The sequence below is a fragment of the Lates calcarifer genome, linkage group LG12 (assembly GCF_001640805.2).
Source record: "Lates calcarifer isolate ASB-BC8 linkage group LG12, TLL_Latcal_v3, whole genome shotgun sequence".
NCBI classification, from domain to species: Eukaryota; Metazoa; Chordata; class Actinopteri; family Centropomidae; genus Lates; species Lates calcarifer.
This window is the reverse complement of record NC_066844.1, coordinates 14,240,199-14,254,917: the sequence shown is the minus strand read 5'-3', so window position 1 is coordinate 14,254,917 and position 14,719 is coordinate 14,240,199. Positions and strand designations below refer to the sequence as shown.

Genomic DNA, 14,719 nt, shown 5'->3' with positions numbered 1-14,719 from the left:
GTGACCATGGGTATTCATTCATATAATCTAAACTAAGCCCTCAAAGCCTTTGACAAAAATGAGCTTACTGTGTTATTTCAGGGGAGCCAGAAATAGCACAGAAAATCTTGGCAAATACTGATATACAGTACCTGCCATAAATAAACAGACATGAAGACATTTGAATGTTGAACAGCTCTTCCACTTGGCTAAATGCCTGCATTGAAAAATTCCTCTGAGCTCTGGCACTTAAATGTTCAATACAAACACACTCACCTGCAGCAGGATAATCAGCTTTATAAGAGAGGAATAGCTAGTAATAATGTCTTTGATCATCATTTCATTTCAGCATTAAAAAACTCAATCTTTTGTCACAATTTTTTTCATCCATTTATCAGTCATCCAAAGTTAGCCTGTCTTTGCTGAGATATATTAGAAATACTGGCACAATGAGATGTGTTCAGTGTTCAGGGATGTTGAAGAACTGGCACGTCAAATTCATTTGAAGGATTAAAAAATATGTCCACATATTTGCTTTTTGACATTTTAACACCAGCAGCAAAACACACAACCCTGGCTGACAATATATTTAAATACATACAAATAAATAAAGTTCAATATATTCTATGGGGACAGCAAGTTCGCATATTGTTTTTTTGCAGCTGATTTTTTTTTTGCCATCAAAACTGTTCAAAAGTACTCTCTTCTGATGAAGCCAGATCCTACACGCAGGCTAGTATCTGCAGCCTCTCAGTTGGATCTAATTTTAATTTCAATGTCACCACTGGCTATGATGCTAAAAAAAAAAAAAAAAAAAAAACCTCCAGGAAAGGGGGAATGGACAAATCCACAGGCTGCAAAGATGCCTCTACGTGCCATGATGGGGGATATTCATTCATTCATCCTTCCTCTGGACAGATGTGACTTGCTGTAACAATGTGTCTGTGTCATGGAATCATAGAAATCCATACAGTCTTCTCTCCCTAGGAATAATGATACAAAATTATGCATGCTGACAGAGAAGATAGAAGATGGAACCGCTACTGGTGAGTATGAAATCTCAAAACATGCCAAAGCTGGGAGGTGACAGACAGTGATTATGTGTATGTCTGTGAAAAAGACACACACACACACACACAAAAAAACTCTAACGCTAATTAAAAACATAATATTTACTTCTGTAACCCATTTTGAAATTGTTTTTCTGCAGCTTTCAATAGTTAAAACATCTGCAAGACTTATATAGAATTACTGTATAATAAAATAATCCTTACATTGCTGCTGATGCTTCCAGCTTTGACCTTTAAAAGTGGCAGTAAAATGTTGGCAGCACCCCCTCTGTAGGGGTGATATCAAGTCATGCTGTGCCCTTCATGATTTCACATCTCGTGGCTCCACTACTCTGGAGAAGCTTGTTTCACGAGATGCTGTCATGCAGTAGTTTGCTGCCAGAGGAGCCATCCACTCATGGACAGCCACCAAAAGAAGAGGGGCATATTACAGTGATTACACCAGGTTTAGTGTTCTGGCATGTTTCAGTCATGAGGAACAATAACAGGCTGACATTTATTACTCTTGCAGGCTTTTAAAAAGCCTGTTGAGAACAAAATGCTATCTAGCTGGTGACTGATTATAAAATCATCTTTTCCCCATCATCTCCTCAATATGTTCACAAACACAGAAAAATAACCCCTCTGATCACCCGTTGCTATAGCAACTCCAGCTTGAGCACTGTGATGCTACAAGGCCATGAATGCTGTTGTGATATCAGGCGTTTGCAGTCAAACAGCACAGTCTGTCTGTGGCCAAAAGTACTCGGCACACTATTAAAAAAAAAAAAAAAAAGCACTGGGAAGCTGGTTGAGGAGACAAAAACAAAAAGGAAACAAACTTTACAGGTGGAAAAATAAACATCATGTATAAACCATGTGATAGGTTGCAGTGAGCACTCCACACTCCAGACAATGAATAGAGAGCTATACACACGCTGTGGTTTAACACACATTACAGACGAAACTCATACGAATAACTTAACTCACTTAACTCTAATCATCATTAACCACAGATGAAGAAGTGAACAGCAAACTCTCAGGTTCGCCGTGGCACGTTTGAGACTTGTGCAGAAGAAGAACTGTGGGTCTGGCCTGAAGAACATGACATCCTGGTGACAGACCTCCAGCTGTCTCTTCTGTGCTACTGTTGAAAGATGACAGCTGAGTCCACATTCTGCAATAACTCCTGCTTTGCTTCATTACATCACTGATACGGTCGTGACAGGAGACAAAGTGACTGTGACTGTTAAACAAATAAGACGCTGCTCTGTACACACTTTTCAACTATTTTCTCAAGCCCCTAGGAATCGATAATATTTCACAGGCAGTATCAACAAATACACCTACTGTTTTATTTGCAGTGTGTTATCATTAACCCTCATCAAAAATGCACCTATACTCATTTTGTTCCTTAGATTAGTACAGACTGTTCAGATTTGCACAAACAAACCAAAAACTGACTAAAGTCCAACTAAGATCTCAGATTGCAGGTGAACTCAGTATCAAACTTTCAAAACAAAAGCCTGTCCCCAAATTAAGACTCAGTCATCATTTTAAAAACAGTTTAAGGGGATTACAAGTTTTCTTAACATAATTCACTGACACTTGAAAATGACTGACCCTGCTGTGCGGCGATGCTCCTCCACCACTCCAGAGTGACCAAGCCTGGCGAGTGCATCGTGAACAGCTGAAGAACCATGATCCCAGTTGGGTTGGCAGGAGCTGTAAATGGCCAGTATGGCAGCTTGGCTTCTCTCAGTGGTTGCACATGGCACAGAGCGACACCGGGGTCAATGTTCTGTCTGTGCCCCGCCAAAAATACTCATCCTGGGTGGGAGGCTCCATCTACACCTGCCTCAGCAGATTTCAGCACATGTGGGTGAGGAGGCAGCAGTGTTCGGAGGAGGGATCCAGCTCTGTTTGCAGGGGGAGATAGAACAGAGATAGCTGTTACTTTTGTGCTATTTTGTGCCTGGCAAGAAAACAGTCTGAAAATGAAGAATTAGCAACCCTATAATGCTTTCAGAACTGTTATCAGAAAACATTACCATGTGACTCGATTTTCCCTAGTAGTCACTGGGTTCTTTTGACCTTTGATTTCATCATTGTGAACATATGTGGGGCATCGTACAGTATCTGTCACATCGAGGGAAAACCATCTGCTCTATGAGTATCCAGCGTCTCGATCCATGAGCATTCACTGTTTGCAGTTTCTCGTTTTATGTATATTTTTTCTCTCACGCATCATTTGTATCATGTGTGGACATGTGGACCCTCGAGGGTTCAGATAAGTCGCAGAATGTTAGAGCACAATTACATCTCCTGCCTGCTGCAGACACTTGATATCAAGATTTGGCAGTTTAAAGGGTTGTTTCAACCAAATTATAGGGGGGAAAAAACAGATTTCCTCACTCACTACTTGGAATTGAGCCACAAACATTTAGTAATTAACCAGGTTTTGATGTCTCCTTCTCTGAGATGAGAATGCTGATGAATGTTTTAAGCATTATTCCCCCAAACTGCAGGCAATCTTGACATATATAACCAAAACTCTCTGAATGGCTGCTGTAGATACCAGCTAGTTTAAATGAGATTCAAGTGAAAAGGGACCAAATGAAGAAAAAATAAGCAGGTCAGAATGATCTGGACTTTTTTTTTTTTTTTCAGAAGTACAGAGTGGCTGGTGAAATTATGACAACCCATGGCTGCCAGCAAATGCAAGTGATCCAAATTACATGGCGTCATTAAAATAAGAGTGGACTCTAATACAATTATTTAAATTTGCAAGTACTGAGATACTTTGTATTGAGATACTTTGCTTCAGTAAAGCAACAATAACACACCATAAAATTACATGTTAAACACAAAACATACAGAAACACGTGCACACAAAACACACACGATTATTGTTTTTTTGTTTGTTTTTTTGTTTGTTTTTTTGAAAGGAGGGCGGGGTTAATTGCCTGTTTCAGTCTTACAAATAAATATGTACACTTGACACAAATTACAGCTGGTAAACATGGTGAATATGAAGGAATATGAGGGTATAGGTCAATAAGCGTCAAATATCTCTACACCTTTACATCATCCATAAAAACTTCTATCAGCTAATTTACTGTAAAAATATCCCCTGAATTGATTTTGATTCATATTTATTTAAAGGTGGTTGCAGTAAATTTTTCTGTACAAATGAAATTGGTAAGTAACAGTGAGCGCAGGTGCATTCTCCACTGTGTGCTCCATTAACAGTTACGGCATCGCATACTGACTCTTTCATATATATAACACAGTACGAACAGTAGGTTGGGATTTGAACTCGTTCAGTCTCTGACCCTTCTTCCCCCTGTTCGCGCTATCCTATCCGCTGTGCGCTCTGTACACCGAGCCCCGTCCCTCCCTCCCTCCCTCCCGCTCCTCCTCACCGTGCAGAGCTCGACGCGCACAGGCACAACAGATGGTACAGTACTACAGACCGCAGGAGCGCAAGAATTTCACGTACAAGTACTTTTATTTCGCTTAAACTTCACAGGAACGTTTAGTATAATAGGAGTAAGAGGGGTTCGCCGAGGACAAAGTCACTGGATCCTACGTTTAGAGGCGGAATTTGGTGTCAAGGTAAGTTGTGATGTTTTCTGAATAGCCGTTCACATTTCGGAATCAATGAACTCAGAGCAAGATGCGCAGAAAAAGCTCAAACTGCGATGACTTCCAGTGTTTTTCTCCCTTTAACGGTGTATTTCAGCCTATTTATAACACTAACCTTAACCACTGAAGTTTTTTTTTGTTTTTTTTTACAAAATATTTTAAAGAATTGAGAACAATTGACTTAGAATAATGAAATAACGCTCCGGCGTCAATTAACACAACAAACTAATAGATATATATGAACATTTTGCACAAACATGGTTTCAAAACTAATGTCAGCACATCCACAAAACATTTTTTTTAAATTGACACCAAACACAGTAAAGCCAGCCAGATGTTTCATTTGAATATACTTTGCAGGTTACTCCATTAATGTGCATATAAATTAAGCACGAATAGAAAATACCAGACCTCCTCACCATCCTGAATCCTTATTTTTAAGACAGTAAGAACCTTTGACTTTTAATATTGCAGGAGTTTATTGCAGCACTAAGTCTTCACTGATGCCACAGGCACACATTAAGTGCTGATGCTGCAACTCTGAACAACATTTGATCCTCCTGCCCCCCCCCCTCCCACTGCTCAGACTTTTAATGTGAAAAAACAGGCAGACAGTAGCATGTCAAAGGTCAGCAGTGTTCTCTGTTGTGGGGTTAAAGAGAAACTTCAGGCATGTAATCACTGCTCAACAGGATTATGATATAAGACCTCTAGACATGAATGCAATAAATCTAATTAGGGCTTATTTGTGAAGATTGAACACCCTTCTTACTGTGCCCAAGTGTACACTGTCATTTTTGAGGTTGATGGTTGCCAAATACCACATGCAAAAAATGAAATTTTTGTTATTCAAAACACATGCAATGATGACCTTCATAGATATTAAAATTAATTAGTGTTTTGGAAATGTGCTCTAATTAAAGTTTTGCATTCTGCAAAAGCATGAGTTCATAAAGAATAACTCCTGCTAACATCAGCCTGCAGTGGAGAGATCAGGCTTTTTACTGTAACAGCCTGTGAGACACTGCCACTAATCTCTCTGAATCTTGCATGTTCAGTGCTTCAGATGATTTAACATTTGGTTCTAGGCTTTCATTATAACTCACAATAATGAAATCTCAATCTATGTCTTGACATTCATTATTCTTAATCTGCTACTTTGATATAAATTCATATCTAAACCTTTGGCAGCCCAGTAAGCCAGATGAGCCACACATTTAGATTTACACAAGAGAAAGAAAATATCACCATGGGAATATTCACACTATATGTTGATGCTATTCATCCATATGTCACGTCCTTGGGGCTCTTTAAGATGAGCGATGCGCACTGGGTCGCCAGTGAGCCGGATGTAATGATTTGTTCAGTCCCAGAAGAGGTCCAAAGACCTGCAGTGGACCCCAGGTGGCCTCGTGGCAGCAGCAGCTACAGGAAAGCGTGGCAGATTACCACATAGCCTCACAATTTGTACACAATTAGATCTCCGGGGAGAGATGCTCCAACTTTGGGTTGCCTCCGCTCTTGATCGTGTGTGAGCTGTTGGCACGACAGAGAAGTGTGAAGATTGCTTTGAAAATGTGACTGCAGATGTACAGGTTTGCTAATAGTGGTAAAATAATGAGTTTAACAATGATACTGTAAATTAATGGAAATAAATAACCAGGAGAGTAGAATACAGTAGTTTCTCCAAAATAGCTGTATGATCAATTTCTGTAAGTTTGCTCTTCCATCTGCCTTCATTTTATCCAGATCTATGCTTTCTTTAGAAATACTGAACTAAGACATTCCAACATGCAGTGCTTTTGTCATTTCTGCCTTTAGTGTGATCCTCCTGTCACAGCACAGTACATTGTACTGTGTAAGTGTCCTTTGTCTCTAAGATATTATGCATATAATTTCTCTCCGCCTTGCATGTGGCTTTATTTGTGCTCATTAAAATTTTCATGGGACCTTCGAGAGTCTTCAGCCACTAATGCTCCTGTGCAAGAGCCATATGACAGACTAACTTCACCACGCTCTTACACAGTGAAGGAGTGTACTGTGCTGACTACTTGCACTACATCAAAACACACACTGAGCAGCAATATTAGGGCATAAATTGTTATGTGCTGCAATGTAGAGATCATGTGCTGGCCCAGAAAGATGTCTGATATCCAATATCTGAGATAAACTATTTAGCATTTATGAAAACATTCTGTTTGTACAAGTGAAGACTGTGGATGTGGTGATGTATAACATAGAGGTTTCTTTGTTGGTCCATTTTTCTATCTGTTTACTTAACTTTTATGTATCTACCTGGAGGGAGCAGGGTCATTTTCTCTATGGAGAGTGAAGCACACATTTCGACACTAAAGCACAGGAGCTGTCACTGGGAGGAGGAGGTAGTGCCACTGACATTATTGGAACGGCCAGAGATGCTCCCAATGTGGTATTTCATTATATTGTTGTGAGAGAAGAAGAGTAGCAGGAGTTTGAGTATGAGTGAGGGACCTGGATTATACAAGAGAAGGGAGTTTAATGACTTAAGTCAGAGACAACATCCCACAAGTGTGGAAGGGTTAGATCTGAAGTAATAAGATAGGACTGGCTCTGTTTTTATGAGAACTGTAGTGTGTGTGGACTGTGAGTGTAGTCGCTCGCTTTGAAGAGTGGAATCAAAAGCGTGTGGATACTCAGCCACTGCAGAGGCTGACTGTTGTATTGACTTTACATAACCCACATGTAAGGTATAGCTCATAATTACAGGTTTTTGCCATATAAACAGCATATATATATTTGTATGTATGTGTTTTTACACCTTCTCTAGACTCATTAAACAGCCCAAGCTATAAAAAGCTATGCTGCAGCACAGAGGAAATTAAATAACGTAATACATGCTTGCTCATTAGAAAACATCTCCAAACAGCCTGCAGATGTTTTCCATTTCACAAATGTGTCATGCAATATGAATATGGTGCTTTAAATATCAATTTTTGCAGAGCAAATCATATCCGGTAAACTAACTAAATAAATCTTTGTAGAGTTGTACATATATTAAATCCTGCCACCGTCATCTCTGATTCTGTGTGGGATATTTCAGTTAATGGGCTCCATTTGATTGCCTCTTCAGCTTTACTGCTGCTGCTGTCCACCCATCAAACCCAAGCTACTGCTGTCCTCACATGACTCAAGCAGCCAAGCAAAAATAAGTGACACCATGAGAATAACTGCGGCAACACATGGGTTATTTTTTGTAGCCGTGCTCAAGCTCACTTCATTTACAGTGGATCAATATCCTGCTGTGAGAGAGAATAAAATGAGGGGGATACTACAGCAAATAAATCTTGCAGTTGTACCTGTAGCAGCCGTTAAGCAGTCATGCCAAGCAGTATCTGACATTAAGTAGCTAATCTCAGCATGAAAGAGATGCTCACGTTTGTGACAAAGATGATGGATGCCTTAAAAATGAACTCACTAAACATGGTTGACTGTCAACATCCTCATTATAAGAGCTCATCCATGCGCATAGTGACTTGTTCTCTGTTGGTTGGCTCAGTAAATACCTCATCCATCATTCAAATCATCTTCTATCTGTTAACACATCTCGCAGTAATAAATTCTAGATATTATTCATATTATGTTTAGATTTTGTGGCTGTCAGAAGGGCCGGTGTGCACACCTCCCAAATCTCAGAAATGCGTCATGTGGACCTGCACATCAAGTAAACTGCTTGGTTGATTCAGCTCCTGTTGGGGGTGCAGGTTTGAAACAGAGATGAAAACAAACGCACTACCTGCAGCCTGGAGAAGTATTGAGTAGCCCACGTGCAACAGTCAGCATCTGCCTTTATACATTCACATAGAAAAAAAAAAGAACATGGAAAATACTGCTAATGTGGCAAAGAGCTGTTAACTGCATGAATGCTTGCAGACAATTCAGGTATAAGTCTTTACAAAAAGGCCAAAGGGAAAAGTAGCAATGGGAAGTAATACATTTGTATATTTCTTGTTGCTGTGTAATGTCATCTAACCAACTGTGATTTTCTGAATGAAATTTGTAAAGAAATCTATTTTACAAATCTTTGTGGAGATTAATAGAACACCCACTGACATCCTTGTGATTTTGATCAGGTTAGTCTTTTATAAGACTACACTGCACAATTGCACTCATACTGCTGTTGTTGTTGCGATGGACAGTTTTTTTATAAAGGTCAAAGTCAATGCAGCAGAACCGGAGATATCATCTTTTTTTATTCCGTGCATTCTTCTTCATTGCCAAAACCCGGCACCTACATTACCCTCAATGCAATTCAAGTGCTGCCAGTTCTGTCCAGCCCTTTGGAGCCACAAAGGGCTTTATACATATTTTTTCAAAATCCAGTGAAACTCTCCAAGACTTGTAAAGTGACTTAAATGTATAAAATCATCAATCTCATCAATCACCTTCTTATGATGACAATCAGGCCACATGTGAACACACAATTTTTTTTTTTCAGATGAGATATTTAAAGTGTATGTTTTATTTCTCTCTGTGCTCTTTTCTCTGGTTTTAAGTGGGCAGACCTCCATTAGAAAAAGCTGATGTCACACACTTGTGTGCACCAATCAGAAATCAGTAACATTTGAAATTACAATCTGATTACAATCCCCTGGCTGCCCACTGTTTCATTGTTGACTCTGGCCTTTAATTTTTAAAGATATTTTGCTCGATAGCCTCCTGATGTTTCAGCTCTACCTATTCATTGCACGACGTACCAAGTTAGTTTGTCATTCAGTGTCAGTGAGGGAGGTTGTTTCACATAAAAAAAAAAAAAAAAAAAAAAAGACGTCTGTGTGTATCCTCTATAGGAGGGTCAGCTTTCATCTGTGGTGTTTCTTCCAGCCGGTTTCTTCTGGCCACAGGCATCTGGGAACAAATTACTGACATAAACTCCGTCATCAGTCATTATGGGTTTTATCAGACAGAGTACAGAACAGCAGTTATGTTGTAATGACACGTGGCACTGTCTGCTCTGTTTATGAGAGGGAAACAATAAATGTCAATTTAAAAAAAGAGTAAGACTGATTTCATCAACGTCATCAATCATGATCAACACAGAGGAAGCATCCAATAAAAAGAAACCAAACTGGAGTGTTTTCTGCCCTCAAACCTCATCTTTAGTGAAAGGGTTACTTATGGCACCATGCAGCTTCAAAGAGCCATCCTGCCTAGCATCCACAAATAGAAAATTTGAAGGGGAATTTTAAATGGAAATGGATTAATATTTCACCTCAGCATTGATTCATGCTGCCACTGTAGACATTTTCATGTGCGGGTGAGTCGCTTATGCAAAGGCATGCAGTGACATTATTGTGGTCCTGATCTGGCACATCCTCTCCTTTCCACTGTGCATTAGAAGTAATGGGCCTCCTGTGTGGAGCATTGCTGTCATCATCACTTAGTTTGTCAGCCCAGCTGCCTGCTCTGTCATTTTCTCATTCACAACAGTGGTAGAGATAGCAGGGGTTGAAGCGATAAAGGCTGTGATGGAAGGTATTATTATTGGGTTGTGGTGTTTGCTGACTGCGTCCTGAAGAAATAGATGGCATTTTTCATTACATTTGAATGTGCAAGGTAATTTCTCAGGTGACATTTTATGCAGCAACCCAAGACAGCTGCATGGCTCTGCTCTATGCAACAAAATACTGATGAAATGTGTTGAAATTTCGAACGTCATCTTCTGTTACTAACCAACATCAGTACGGTACAAAAATACCAGCAACTGTAGATGTAAAACAGAAAATTAGGTTTTTTTGTTTTTGAACAGAAAAATAAAAACTAAAGCTCCCAGGTGTTGATGTTTGTCATGATTCATGTGTCAGTCCTGTTATTAGATTCTCTGTTCCTTTCAATATTGTTTCCTTTACATGTTGAACTAGTCTCTACTGCATGTTGCACAGGTGAGGGACAGGGGAAATCTATTTTCATTAAAGTTGCATGACGGAGCCTGAAGACAACCGGTGGTTGCATGACTACAATCGATGGTGCTCCCTCATGCTCTGGTAGTTTGTCACCGTGGTGATGCAGTTACAGATGTGCTTTGAGTTGACCCCTTGAATCAGGACTTAATGAGGCTCTGGCATCAGCCTGAGGGATATATTATTGTACTGTTTCTATAGACACCTTGATTGAGAAGGCAGGTTGGAGGTTGAACAGGCTTTATGGTCTGTGTGTTTTCTCTCTTTGAGCTGGATTTTTAAGCATGATGACAAGCTCAGCTTTGTCAGTTAGCAGTTTTGAAAGGTGCAACAGTGCAGTTTTTGGCTGCTGGCAAAAAAGGAGGAGGAGAAGGAGGGGGGAAAGGGCTTGGTAGACAGTGCTGCAATTAAATCAAAAATGTTAAAAGAGGTCTGAGTCACCAGAGGAGGCAAACAGGAATGCTTTTTTTTTCTAAAGAATAAAAGTTAATCATGTGTGCCCAGCAGGCTTGATTGCCTACAATATGTTGTATATTGACAATTTTTGATTTGAAAATGAGGAAAGATTAAATTACAGTTTAAAGAGCACAGCAAAAAGTATTTATTAGCATCTGCCATTATTTTTATTGCCTCAGTAAAATGGAGCATTAAAACTGCAATTGCTGATTGTTTTGGGCACATGGGGGTGGCAGAAACAAACTGTGAACATATATATCATCGCCTTTTAAGCTGATATATATGAATCTGTTAGCAAATAATTGTTTATTTGCAAGTTCCAGCTGTCAAGGAGCAACATTCATTTGGAGTTAACATGATGACTATAAGTCCAATATTCAAACTCTGTCAGCTCTGTTTTTGGTCTCCACCAACTCCCGAGTGAAACCTCAGGCTCTTTAGATGCCAAATATTCCACTATTTTCTCCAGCTAGTCTCAGACTGTGTCTGTCTGCAGTTTAGTGCTGAGCAGGTAGTGCACAGCAGGATATCTGGGTTTTTCACTGAATAGCTGCCTGCTGTACAGTAAATTTGTGGTTTGGCCAGCTAAACAATAAGATGCAAACTCACTGTAAACGGCCATAGATTCAGCTGATAACTCTTGCTAAGTATCAGTCTCAGTCTGTCCCACACCTGACTCGTCTGGTAACCTGGAGAGCTTCCAAGAATAAAAGTGTACAGAAGACTGTGCAGAAGACTCTGTATGTATTGTGACAGAGGGAATATATATATGGGGAGGATGTTTTTTATATGAGCCAGAAACAAGTTTCTATTTCTCACCTCTCTCATGTGCTTCACTAATTAAACTAAAGTTTGCTCAATGAGATGCAGCAGTTTCTCACTGAATGAGATCCACTTTGCAAAATCTTTGTCAACAGATAGGAGGAGGAGGGAAACTGGGCTGAGGGAGCAGGTGGCAGACATGAATGAGCAGATCCAATAAAAATCATTCAAAACAAGTTGCTCCTGCTCCACTTGCGTGAAAGACACAATCGTAGCACTGATCCGTGCAGTAATGTACATGAATGTTTTAGCTCTACTTGCTGTTTGAAGACATAAACAAACCTCCTGGACCTCCAAAAGATGAACAAGGAGAAAAAAATCTTCTAAATTTAGCAATATGCAGCATACAACATACACCCTCCTCCAAAGCAAATGATGCTTTTCTCTGCATTGAGTAGGAACGCTACTGTACTATGATGCCATGCTGAAGGACTTTGTAACCAAGGCAACTAACAACAGGCGCAGAGAATGGTCAGATTAGCCAGTGAAGTGTGAAGAGGAAGCGTTTCAGATTTAACATGAAGCAAAACAGCCAAGCTATCTCATATGAAAACAGTCCATTAAAAACTGAAATAAACAGTTTCAGGTTTGTAAGAGATTATTCATAGCAGCCTTTGGGGTGCTGTGTACACCTCATCGTCAAGTTGCATAAATAAACTTAGCAGCTTTTTCTACCTACAACCAGATCTGGATATTTTAGAATGAATATAGATTTTATGCTAAGCACAAATTCACAAAGGAATATTTAAACCCAGAGCTCAACGGCTGAAGGCACGTAACTGAACACAAGGCTGCAGATAAGCTAATCACAGACTTCAGGAAAAGAGCTTGGTGGAGGTGGATGCCTCCATTAGCGACAAGGATTCACACCTCAGTCATTCATCTTGCCACCTCCCACTGCAGTGACCCCCTGTCACATGCTCTGAGTCACCTGGCTCCTCGCCACTCCTCCCTGCTTGTTCTCTCAGCATGTTGCGTGCGCTTCTCTCTCTCTCTATCTCTCTCTTTCTCTTTCTCTCTCTCTCCTCATGTAGCACACCAAGAGCAGATTAACTGTATCACTGCCTAGACAAAGCAAGAAAACAGAGGAAAGTATATTTAGGTACAGACTGCTACTATTGACTGGAGAAAGGCCTCAGAGATAGGCTTTTTTCATTCACGTGGGAGGAAAAGAAGCATGAGTCCAGCTTTGTGGTAGATAGTGAGTTTTTGTAGAGCAGTGATCCTGCTCTTCCAGCTACATTAACTTGTATGAGAAAGGCCAAGCGTGCATCAGAGGACCAACCCCATGGGCTTTTCAGTGTTATGGACTCCAATTTTCCCAACACACATTTGTGTTGTGGACACAGGTTTGCTGCCATACAGCATGGTTTTAAATGAGTCAGTCAAGTCAGACTGGCTTTATTGTGCCTGCACAGTTGCACAGTATTTTTGCCAGGAATGTTGTCATTCATCATCATGAGGATAAAACTAGAACAGAACCACACGTCACATATGGCTTTAAACAGACATTTTTAATTGTCTCCAACAATAATACTCTGACTTGAAGAACAATAAATATACATAATATATACTGTATGTTGTGAAATGTATCTTATGAGATTACATTGTGTATATAGAGGCTCAACAGAGAACTGTCCAATAGTTTGAGATATTTAACTAAAAACAAACAAAAACAACAATCTCATGATGGCACCACAGGAAAATTCAGTAGCCATTCATCCTCTGAGGATCACGAATGTCAAATATCTTGTGTCAAACTGACCAACTGACCAAAAAATAAATTGCAATATTTAACTGTACAACTGAAAACTTTGACTTGCTGGTGGCGCTAGAGGAAAATTCAGGAAAAGTAAGTAGAATTCATGCACCATAACCATCAAATAGTTGTAATTTCAGTTTGGATATAATTGTGGACTGACAGACAGACCAGTATTGGCATGCCTATAGCCATGCTGCTAATGGAAATTTAAAAAATCCATAATTTCATAAAGACTGGTCAAATCCCATCTGCTGGTGAAGATCATGTGACATAAGGAAAAGCTCCAGAACAGTGACTAAATTGACCTTGAGATTAATTTTTTTTTCTCAACCCGTGTTCACACAAAACATTGTATGTATGTATTGTAGAGCATTGTATGCTCTTACACAGCACATAATTACAGGCCATGCCAAAAACAGACTTTTTTTCTATACAGAGGTAAGAAACCTATTTGTATAGGTATTTGAGGTAGTGAACATCTTAGGTATTTTTGGGGATCAGATGATCTGTACATGTTTTACACATCTTGCCTGAGCCTCCACTGAGTGGATAAGAAATAGTTGGGAGGCAGACAAATATGTCCTTAGTTCTTTAAAATTGAAATTTACTGCATGGAGTTACAGTAGATAACATGCTTTGATATCATACAATACAATAAGTAGAGTTGGAGAGCATTCAGAACCTGTAAAGGTTGGACCATGCTCTCTTTCCCTTTGAGAAGGACAAATGTGATCACACTGTGGGTGTGAAACATGCATGAATGCCTAGAACTATTTAAGCACTGGCTGAAATGCAAACTTGATGACGTTTTTTGGGCGGCTCAGTGTTTGCGTGCGTATAACAGGAAATGTAGCCAGCATGGGGATCGGGTTCTTGCTTTGGCTCTGCTGAGGAGCAGGTGGGCCAGGGCTGGTGGGCAGGCGGTGCTGTGATTCCACTGGGACTATCAAGGCCATATGCAGGACACCTCACCTCCCCTCACTGGGTCTGTGCTTACAATGGGCAGTGACACATGTACCCCCCCCCCAATCTGGGTCTGAGGAGTGAGAATGAGTCCCCTCCTTCCC

At 40.1% G+C, this 14,719-nt stretch overlaps 1 protein-coding gene across 1 annotated transcript in view; it reads left to right on the top strand.

Moving 5' to 3' along the window:
• The first annotated feature begins 4,448 nt into the window (after nucleotides 1–4,448).
• camkvb (CaM kinase-like vesicle-associated b) overlaps nucleotides 4,449–14,719 on the top strand; it is a 39,452-nt gene continuing 29,181 nt past the window's right edge. The window contains exon 1 of the mRNA XM_018679957.2: nucleotides 4,449–4,646. The gene's annotated coding sequence lies outside the window, so the exon portion shown is untranslated. The remainder of the gene's footprint in view (nucleotides 4,647–14,719) is intronic.